This window comes from Benincasa hispida, chromosome 4 (assembly GCF_009727055.1).
Source record: "Benincasa hispida cultivar B227 chromosome 4, ASM972705v1, whole genome shotgun sequence".
Classification (NCBI taxonomy): domain Eukaryota; kingdom Viridiplantae; phylum Streptophyta; class Magnoliopsida; order Cucurbitales; family Cucurbitaceae; genus Benincasa; species Benincasa hispida.
In genome coordinates this window covers 62,439,345-62,451,765 of record NC_052352.1, presented here as the reverse complement: position 1 = coordinate 62,451,765, position 12,421 = coordinate 62,439,345, and positions in this window count along the sequence as shown.

Below are 12,421 nucleotides of genomic sequence, written 5' to 3'. Positions count from 1 at the left end.
ACTTTTTTTTATTTGTTTATTTCATTTTCTTTCTCCGATTTATGATTTCAGTTTTTGCTTGTTCCCTTTCTTTTTTATTTTCTTTCCTTTCTCCGGTTTTTGCTTCTTTTTTTTTTTTTAATTTTCTTTCCTTTTTCCAATTTCTTCTTCTTCTTTTTTTTCTTTTTTCTTTTTTTTTTTACAAAAATTTTCTTTCCTTTATTCGGTTTTTGCTTCTTCCTTTTTTTTCATAATAATCGTGAGGTTGAGTCTCGCACCAAGACTTAAAAGTAACCAATTCATAAGTAACTTAACACCAACAAGCCAATCATCAAGTTTGATTATTATATATATATATATATATATATATATATATATATTTTTTTTGCAAAGGTATTATAATGAAACATTAAATATAAATAACAAATGAAAATGAATTTGAAAGAAACTATTTTTTTAGTCCACAAAATTGTACTATTTTTAGAAACATTTCTTAAAAATTGAAATAATAAATGAGAATAGTTATTAAACAAGTTTATTTTTCAAAGAATGAAATATGCGAACGATATCAAAGAGGCAAATAGTTTTTTTTCTTTTTATATGACTCTAAGAGTATGATGTCTATTAGAAATAAATTTGAAAAAATGGTATAGATGACCTAAAATGAAGGGCACAAATGGAAATATTTATGTATTTGTGAACCGTAATTATGAGTATTCGTGGGTTGGGTTGGGTTTAGGGATATTTTAGGCCCAACCCTATGCTTCGGTTTGTGTATTTTTCTAATCCAAACTAACTCTTGTTAAACTACGACCCAAACCAGACCAACCCGTAAAAAATGGGTTGGGTTGGTTCGATTCCATCGGTTCCCTTTAAAAAAGATTGAGAGGATCTTAATTCTTTACTCATGATCTCATACGGAAAATGTTAAATACCCTAATAATTTTCAAAGATATGAATCAACTATATAGTATTCATTGAAATAAAAGAAACATACATGGAATCAAATTAAAATACGATTCACTAATAAAAATGTTAACACATAAGATTCCACAATAACAATATCCAAAATATATGATAACAAAAAAAATCTCCAAAATTCACAAGAAATATTATAATGTCAACAAAATTCACAATAAAGACAACAATGTTTTCAAATGTCTACAAAATCCATAAGTAGGACTATAGTTTCTACAAAAGTCTTCAAAATCCATAAATACAACGGTGGTATCCACAAAATCCACCAAAAAGAGCAACCTATTGAATTTATGAACAACCAATAGATTTGAACAATCCATTCATGATCCTGATAAAACTTGCTCCTTGAACCCTAAACAAGATTTAAAAAATAATTTATATAAGAATGTTATTACAATTTCAATATATTAATATGGAGTAAATATATAAAAGATAACAATATATACCTGATAAAACTTGATAAAAAATTTCCAATTCTTCAATTTATAGACTAAGATCTAATAATATTGACTTCACACATAGCCAATTTTGTGTACATATTAAAGTCTCCACCATCTCAAGACTTAAAGAACTTCTAAAAGAGTCAAGTATTCTACCTTATGTACTAAATGTTGATTCAAAAGCAACTGTTGACACTGGTATGACTAAGACATCTCGAGCAACTTATGATAAAACTTTGTATTTGGGAGCATTTAATTTCCACCAATTCAAAATATCAAAATTTTTTGTTAGATCCTCATTAGGTTTTGACAAATATCTCTACACATCATTTCTTATTTCATTCAAATTTTTCTCTTTTCTTCTTCGTTTGTATTATAACTGTAAATCTATTTCCATGTCATCACAATCCTCACTTATTTCAACTATGTGACATGTTTGTTCAAAAGCATGACCACTTCAATCACTTGTCATGTAAAACTCATACAATTACATCAAACTAACTTTCACCTCATCAATCATTATTCTAGCAACACCATTCCTATAGATACTTATGAAACAAAAGGACACATAATCCACTTATATCATGGATCAAGCACAATAGCTAGAAACAACACTTTGTTCATCTTGTCAAGAGATCCCCAATACTTATAAAATTTCATTCTCATATTGGAAGCCATAATATATATCACACTATTTACATTTTGGCTCCAACCTATTAAATGCAATTGAATCCCACAAAGTTCATGAAAAAATGTATTAGAAGTGACATAAGTTGAACCACTAACCTTAAATGTAAGATCATAGAACATCTTCAAAAATTCGACAAATGTTCTAACATGGTTTCAATCGGATAAGGTTGACGGCCCCTTTCTTTTCTTTCCATTCTCATCTTCAGTAAAGTGATGTACAAAATCTTCATTCACTTCTTCTATGCATTGAAAAGCCTTTTCAAATTTTAAAGCATGATCAAGCATCAAATATGTTGAATTCTATCTTGTAGACACATCCAAACAAACAAGGGCTTTAGATTCAATATTTTCATGTCTAACACACTCTAGAAAAATTTTCAATCGCTTAGGAGAAGCTCTAACATATCTTACGATATTTGGCACACTAGCTACCAAATCATACAATTCTTTCAATCCATCATTGGCAATCAAGTTCATAATATGAGCACAACATCTCATATGCAATAATTCACCATTTAAAATAAGAGACTTCCAAATTTTTAGTTTTCTCTTCATATATGAGATTATTGAATCATCTAAAGTTGCATTATCAACAATAACTTAAAAAAATTTATCAATACCCCAATTCAATAAACAACATTCAATTACTTTATCAATTGTCTCTCCTTTATTATTAGAAACTTGACAAAAATTCAATAGTCTTTTCTATAAATTCCATTCAAAATCAATAACTGTGTTATAGGAACCATGTAATTGATGTTCTGTAAGGAAGTCTAAGTATCTGTTGCTAGATTCACTCTTTGACCACTTTTGATTAAAGTTGATTTCAACATTTTTCTGTTCATCCACATACGTCTGATAAATATCCCTAGCAATTGTGATTCTTGAAGAAATATCAAACTTAGGATATGCAACATTACAAAATTCTTTAACTACAGACCTATCTAGGTTATCACTTAAGGCATGATCTACTTGCATATCACATCTACATGCTTAAGTTTACATAAGATAATCATGGAGCTTTGTTTATTGGATATGAGTAAATGGCAGAATGAAATACCAGTTATTTTATTCATAAAACAATGTGTATAATTACAAACAACGAGACTCCAGGAGAATTAGGACACCAATCCCAACAATGGTAGACTTCCTAGATTAAATTAAAATGGGGTAAAAAAGAGATAACCTAGGTTTGAATAATGTATTTTATTCAAACCCATGGGAAAATAGTAGACGTCCTAGATTCTTGTTCCAAACAAGTATTAGGCTTAGGATGTCTAACCCATCCATTCCGTGTTGGGGTTGATGCCCTAAACTCTCGTTGGGTCTTGTAGTTTGTAAACACCTATATTGAATAAACGCTTGTGATGTAATAATATGAGTTATTTTCTTCCCTGTTGTCTATGAAACATAAGATGTTTTATTTGCTTTACCAAAAACGAATAAACTAAGATCCATGATTGTTGTTGTAACTTAAGCATGTATATGGAGACAATACAAGTGGATCATGCCTTAAATGATAACCAAAATGGTCTGTAGTATATGGATATAAGAAGGATCAGTGGTACTTAAGGAGTTAGTTGTAACTACAAAGGCAAAATGGTAAATTGATCCAGGTGTACTTACGAGCATCTGTGAAGGGTTATCATACTGTTGACTGGTTATATCCAATGGACACAAAAATATATATATGGTGAGAAGAGTGCACCTGTCGGTCTTTAGTGGAGTGTCCAACAGTTAACGGATGTTGGATCTCGTGACTAAAGAGTTTAGTCAGTTATTCACGTACCGTTGGAGCTTCAAGCTACAGGTCCATAAGGTCCCCTTGGTAGCTCAATGGATTCAAGTTGAGAATAAGTTTTTGGGTCAGTTTGAAGTGTTCAAATTGACAAGAGGGAGTTTGATTATACATGATATGATTAAACTAGTTCAATTATATATGATATAGTTGACATGATGTATGAGATACATTAATTAGAGGAAAATGATACAAATATGATTTATATCAAGTAAAGGACAAAAGGACTATGGTTTAAATGTTGCATATGATGTGATATTAAAACTACAGGTTATAAATATAATATGATAAGCTAGTTATTATATTTATTTATAATTAAAACAATTATGAGATAATTGTTGGTGGTTTCTCCTTAACCGTGCGTGAAAGTGGGAGGTTTTATTCAGTTTTCATTACTGAAGGATAAAATGAAAAATGTTTTCATTTTGGAAGAGAATCGTTGTATTGCTTCATTCAAGTACACTGTCTATCGTTTAGCTCACGAGTATGCACCATTGTCTAAATGATCGCATAGCTTCATCTAAACGATCACATAGCTTTTACTAAACAATCGCATAGCTTTTACTAAACGATCGCGTGGCAAGCGAGTTTTGTTAAATGATTGTGTGTACGATCACACTTGATTTACTAAACGATTGTGTACCTTTACTAAATGATCAAGCACCACAGTCTATATGATAGACACAAACCTCTCCCATTTGCTTCGTCGTTGAGTGCGATCATTGTTTTCTCATTCCCTCTACCAAATCCAACAGAGCCCACATCTCCTGGATTCTCATTCCGAGACTACCAAGGTCACTGAGTGGTGGTGTCCAAAGAGGTTACTTGTTCGTGAAGAATTTTGTTCGTGACCAGAAGATTGGGTAGACGAACCGGGCAATAGCGAGAGGTGTTGTTCCAGTCTCCACGAGAGCAAGAGAAAGTTAGAAGAAAAATTCTTCAAAGATATGTCTCTCGTTCCTTTGTATTTAATTTATGAAAGCATGCCGTAATTTGTTAGAAGATGCATAACTGCCTTGTATGTTCATGAATGCTTGTAATTCTGTCACAGTGAATTTGGAATGATCTTGCTTCCGCTCATAGATTCTCTTTGATAAAAATTCCTTCATTCCGAACCCTGAAAACAAACACCCATAGTGTATTCTGGATCAGTTTTTATGATAATTTTAAATGAAAAATTTAAGCTATTCATTTTTAAATGAAATTTATATTAGTTTTGTCTTTTGTACTCTAAATTAATTCATTTGGGCTATTAATTTTTGAGACAATAATGTTGGAATAAAAATGATTTAGTTATTTTTATAACCAGAAAATTTTAGTTATTAGTAATAAAGTAACATAGATTTGAAATTAAATTTTATGACAAATTCAATTTGACTTTAAATTTCTAATTTGTCTATTTTTAAATACCAGATTTATTTTTATAACAAAATAGTAAATTTTGAAATTTAGTATACTGACACTTTGTGAAAAAGTTAGTTTTCCCCTAAAATGACGTAATTTAGTATAATGACACTTTTATGAAAAAGTCAGACTATGAAAAATGGTTCACGACTATGATCCAATTGGCACAAATCAGCTAATGTATGTGGGGAGGGGGTGAAATTTACACAAATTTCAATTCAAACTTACTCAATGGTTTCTTGCAGAGCACCTGGAAACCTCTGCTCTTCATTATATGTTGTTGTTTAACATGAAGTTCTAGGTGTTCCTTTCATTATATGTTGCTGGCCAATTCAACTTCAGTTTTATTTTGTTGTTTAACATCTTCATATGATTCCATAACTCCTAACCTGCATAATACGGATGAAAGAGAACAAAGAAAGCTCTTTGCAGTAATTGGGAAAGTGGTAAGAAAAAATGCATGTTTCTTGACAATAAACCAAATCTTTTCCTAAACTCTTCATGAATATGCTTTTTGTTCATTCATCTGCCATCCTTCATTGTATTAAACTTGTCTTCCTGTTCCCATGATTTATATTGCAGGCATAGCCGTAAGCCATGGTCAAGATTTATCAATACTGATAATCAACATCTTGTATCCCCTGAGGTCACCGTTCGTCCACTGTTCACTGCTGCTTGTCGTACCGTTCACCGCTCTCCAGTCCAGTCTCCACGGTTACTCATAAGTCATGATTTTTAGGAGTCATTTATTGAAACTTTTTAAAATATCATTTTGATTCTTATACTTTAATTTGGGGTTTGTTTAATTTTAGTGCATATACTTTTAAGTGTTTAATTTGAATCCCTATATTTTTAATAAATCTTAAATTTAATCCCTCAAAGTTAAATTTATATATGAATATGTTTACAAAATTTATACTGAAAAATACTAATAAATAACAAAAATTATTGTTTGCTAATGTTGAAATTATTGTGTTTCACTATTGGAATTTATTTTAAAGTTGAACTCTTTGAGTCTTTGTGTTTGTTAAGATTTAATTTAAAATTATTGTTTAAATGTTAGAAGGTATTATTCACAAGCTTATATTTTTAAAAATTAGAATTATATTTGCCATTTATATTTTTTTGTTTTTATTGTTTGAAAATTAAGTATAAGTCTAAAGAGGGTTTTTTAGATTAAATATTTGGTAGGTTGAAAACAATGTCTTCATCACCTTCTACAAATAAAGATTCTCCAAGTCTAATTTCAAGTCCAATTCCAAGACCAATCCCAGATCCAACCCAAAATTCAACCCCAAATTTAACTTCATGCTCCTCAAATGATGATAATTTGAATGTTGACGATTGCGTTATTCTTAGTGAGGATATTGAGAAGGGGTCTTTAAAGAGGAGATTGACATCAGTTGTTTGGAACCATTTTAAGAAGAAAAAAATAAATGGAGTAGATAAGGCGGTTTGTAATTATTGCAAACGAGAATTAGGGGGTGAAAGTAAAAATGGAACCAAACATTTGCATGACCATATCAAAATATGCCCATATAAAGGACTAAAGGACATATGACAATCACTATTGAATCCTAATCGAGAGAAAAGAACAATACATTGGGTTTATATAACTTCGATCAGGAAGCTGCCAAAAAAGCATTAGTATGATGATAATCAAACATGAATATCCTCTCTCAATAGTTGAGCACGAAGGTTTTAGGAAATTTTGTAATATCATCCAACCATTATTTAAGATGGTGTCAAGAAACGCAATAAAGAATGAGATTTTGAACATTTATGAGATTGAGAAGTTGAAAACCATGACATTGTCGAATGAGATCAAAGGAAAATTTTTCCTTACAACGAACATGTGGACTTCCAACCACCAAATAAAATGTTATATGGTTGTCACTACATATTTTGTGGATGATAGTTGGGTTTTGCAAAACAAAACAATCAGGTTCATATATGTCTCTTCTCCACACACTGTTGAGATGCTTCATGAAGAAATAATGGAATGTCTGTTAGACTAGAATATTGATCGAAAATTGTCATATGTAACTAGATAATTGTAGTACAAATGACTCCATGGTTAATATGCTTGTTGATAGTTTGTGTGGAAACTTAATATTGGATGGGAGTTTATTTCATATGCGGTATTATGCTCATATTCTGAATTTAATTGTGAAAAATGGGTTGGCAGTGATAGGAGATGGAATCGAAAGAGTTCGTAGTAGTGTGTGGTTTTGGATACATACACAAAAAAAGAAGGAGAAATTTGAGGAAACTGCTCATCAGTTGAATATTTATGATGGTCAGATGTTGAGTCTCAATTGTTGTACTAGGTGAATTTCTACATATTTTATGTTAGCTACTACATTGAAGTACAAGGCTGTATTTTATTGATTAAAACAACGAGAGCCAAAGTACAAGTATTTGTCTTTGGATCAAGATTGGGTATTAGCAAAAGAGATGTGTGAGAAACTGAAAACTGAAAAATTTTCTGGATCCAAATATCCTACTGCTAATCTTTTTTTCCCAAAAATTGTAAACTGAAATTGGCTATTTCTGACTGAACAAGTTCTGGCATTTAAGAGATAAGAGACATGGCTTCAAATATGATTTCAAAGTTTAATAAGTATTGGAAGAAAATTCATGGGGTAATGGTTGTAGCTGCAGTTTTAGATCCATGTTACAAATTGCAGTTGATTGAATTTTACTTCCCTAGAATTTATGAAGATACTTTTTTTTCTTGAGGTGGAAAGGATTAAAAAAATTTGTTCAAATTTGGAAACAGAATATCAACTAAAGCATGAAGGTGAAGGTGATGATTATCGCTCTAAAATTTAGATGGAACATCACAAAATATAGAATTTGATGATTTTAATGATTATGACTTATTTGCATCAAATTCCAATAATATGAATCAGAAGCAACAGTTTGATGCATATTTGGATGAACCTGTCTTACCCTGATCATCTAATTTTGACATTCTGAGTTGGTGGAAATTGAATGGGATCAAGTATCCTATTTTACAAGAAATTATAAGAGACATATTAGCCATCCCGTTATCTAGTGTTGCATCAAAGTCTGCTTTTAGTACCTGTGATAGGATTGTAAGTCCACATCGTAACAAACTTCATCTGAAGACAATAGAGGCTTTGATGTGTGCTCAAAATTGGATTGAAACGGAAGGTACTAGCACGGGAAAAGAAATGGTTAAACATTTAGCAACTGTTTTAGAAGATGTAGATGATTTCGATGAAGATGGAGTGGTGACTGAGGTATGCTCAAGAATTAACATTATTTTTTTTATGACACTTTTTAAAGCTTGTTGTCTAGTTTTGTTTTTTGTTTTTTGTTTTTTTTTTTGATGACATTGTTTGTTAATTATATTTTAAATATAGGAATAATACTCACGACTAAGGATGGAATGATGTCAAGAAAAGAGAAAAATTTGAATGTAAAGTCATCGTTGAAGAGAGAAAGACAAGCAATTTATGATTGTGGTTGTTGTATTTGTAATTATATAAGACATTTGCCTTTAATTGACTTCCAACTTTTATTCAAACTTTATTTAATTTAAGTTGTAAACTTATTTATTGGATTTGTGAGCTTCTAAATTATGTTTATTTAATAGATTAGTCTATTAAATTTTGTTATTTTTTGTGGACTAGTCAACTTTTATTCAAATTTGTTTATTTAATTTAAATTTTAAAGTTTTTTTTTATAACTTTACATGCGTTGGAGCCAGAGTTCTCTTGATACTAGCATTTTCAAGGCCAAATTTTCTCACTAAGTTCTTGGCATATTTACTCTGCGAAACAAAGATTTCCTCATCCAGTTGCTTTATTTGAAAGCCCAAAAAGTAGGATAGCTCCCCAACCATGCTCATCTCAAATTCTTGTTGCCTTTTTTTCACAAAGTGCTCGACCATCTCCTGTGACATTCCACCGAAAACAATGTCATTGACATAGATTTGAACTACAAAAAAGCTCTTTGTAGATTTCTTCACAAAATGAGTTTTATCGATACCACCCCTCATGTACCCATTATTGACCAAGAATTAGAACAACCATTCATGCCAGGCTCTGGGGGCCTATTTAAGACCATAAATTGCTTTGTTGAGCTTATATACATAGGATGAAAACAGTCAACAAAACCCTTTGATTGAGCGACATACACTTCTTCTTTCAAATACCCATTTAGGAAGCACTCTTTACATCCATTTGATATAATTTAAATTTCATAAGACATGAAATACCAAGCAACAGTCTAATTGCTTCCAGCCTCGCAATAGGAGAAAAAGTTTCGTTAAAGTCTATTCCTTCTAATTATGTGTAACCTTGAGCTACTAATTTGGCTTTATTTCTGGTCACATTCCCATTCTCATCAGTTTTGTTCTTGAAGATTCACTTTGTCCCAATTACATTCACAGAGTTAGGTCTGAAGACAAGTTTCATCGTTTCTAACAAACTGCCCTAGCTGATCCAACACTCATCTTCAAGGGCTTCTTTGACATTCTTTGACTCAGCCTGAGAAGTGAAACAAATATTACCGATCATTTCAAGATAGTCGACTTTGTCTTTCTTTCTTATTGTCACCCCTTCATTAAGATCGCCAATAATGTTACTAAAAGAATGGTTTTTAAGAACCCTATCAGAAGGTTGCTTGTTACTGTTGGGGTTGATGCCTTAAATCTCATAGGTTTTGTAGTTTATAATTGTAATGTACAAATGATTTATTTATTTAATAAAATATGAGGTATTTTATTCGACATTTAGTAGTATTAACCCACAAAACCAATAAATAAACATCCAAGGTTATCTTCTGTAACTTAGACATGTATGTAGAGACATACAAATGGATTGTGTGTAAGTGATAACCTAAAGGGTCTGTAGTAGATGAATAAGGCTGAGTACTTTATCCTGGTGACACTACGAATACTACCCGCTTTGTAGATATTACATTTTATTGTAAAGTGCTATGAGTGATCTAATCCTGATCCTTCATGTAGAGACATGTGAGTGGGGACGTTCTATATAAGAAGGTCTATATAAGACCAGACTACGAAATGATTAGTCTCATTATATAACGCTATTAGTGTTGGGATTGATGCCCTAAACTCGTAGGGTCCCGTAGTTTGTAAACACATGTATGAACAAACAATTGTGATGTAATAATATGAGATATTTTATTCACTTCAGTTTATGAAATATGAGTTATTTTAGTTTCTTAACCACAAACCAATAAACTAAGATCCCTAATTATTGTTGTAACTTAAGCATGTATGTGGAGACATACAAGTGAATCATGCTTTAAGTGATAACCTAAATGGTCTGTAGTATATGAATAAAGGAGGAAAACCTTATCCTGGTGACGCTACGAGTGTGGCCCACTTTGTAGATGTTACAAGTGTTGTAAAGTGCTACAAATGGTTTGATCCTGACCATTCATGTATTGGACATGCGAGTGGGGATGCTCTATACAAAGGAGTTTGTATAAGACCGAACCACGAAATGTTTAGTCTCGTTATATAATGTCGTTCATGACAGAGACTTCCATTTCACTAGGATGACCATAGGTAACATGACCTTAATCCTGAATGAGTTGTGAACTCTTGCCTATTAAGGCGGTTCTTTGATTTGCATGGGTGCGAGTGGCCAGATCGCCGACTCAAACCTACCACTTTGAGAATTCGTCTGATTGGGGAGCTGAGAACTCAACTACACTAGACAAAATTCACTCATTCCCTAAAACAGGGGTAAGTAGATAAATTTCTCCCTTAAGGGCTGATTCCGAGGCTTGAACAATGTGATGCCACACCTTCTCATGGCCGAGAAGGGTTTACTCATAGTGGGACTATGACGTATTGTTCATTAGAGAAATCAGTAGTACTTAAGGAGTTAGATGTAACTACATGGACAAAATGATAAATTGGTCTAGCTTTATATACAAGCAATTTGTGAAAGGTTATCGTACTGTTGATTGGTTATATCTAATGGACACAAAAATATATCTGTAGTGCGAAGAGTGCAACTGTCGGTCTTTCGTGGAATGTCTGGCAGTTAACGAATGGTGGATATTGTGATTAAAGAGTTTAGTCAGTTATTCACGCACTGTTGGAGCTTCAAGCTACAGGTCCATAAGGTCCCCTTGGTAGCTCAATGGATTCATGTTGAGAATCAGTTTTTAGGTTAATTTAAAGTGTTCAAATTAACAAGAGGAAATTTGATTATATATGATATAATTAAATTAATTAAATTATATGTGATATAATTGATTTGATGTATTAGATACATTAATTGGAGAAATTAATATAAATATGATTTATATTAAATGCCATAAAGGAGAAAAAGAACTATGGTTTACATATTGCATGCGATATGATATTGGTTTTAATTTAATATGATAAATTAGTTATTATATTTATTTATAACAAAACAATTATGAGATAATTATTGTTGGTTATCTTTTTCTCTATTGACCGAATGAGTTTGAAGTTTCAATCGGTTTTGATAACTGATGGATAAATTGAAAATCATTTTCATTTTTTCATAATCGATCGCACATAAAGAAAAAAGATATATGATAGTTTGAGGGTGTAAACGATCAAGCATCGAGTATGCTATACGATAGCTCTTCACTACTCAACGATCAAATACCCAAGTCTATACGATAAGACTTCAGTCTTGCCGAGAATACCAAGGTAGCCTCTTGGTAGTGTCGAGTTTGTTGATCGAGGGTAGAGGATCAAGTGTTACTTGATTGTGTTCGAGGATATTCTAAAGGTGTTGCGTTCGTGCTGTTGGGCACCTTGCTGGTGTTGATCGAGGGAATACTCGAAGAAAAATTCTTCAAAGGTTTGAATCACTCGATCTCTTTGTTTTAGTCCTTGAAGCATGTTGTAATTTACTTGATGCATAACTGTCTTGTGTTAGATTGTAAATGTTGTTGTTCTTTCACAATAGGGTTTGGAACGATCTGCTTCTGCTCATAGGTTCTCTGTTTTAAGAGTTCCTTCAATTAGTAGTAGAGACTTACATTTCACCAGGATGACCATAGGTGACATGACCTGAATCATGAGTGAGTTGTGAACTCCTGCCTATTAAAGCCATCATTTGATTTTTTATAAGTGAGAGTGGAT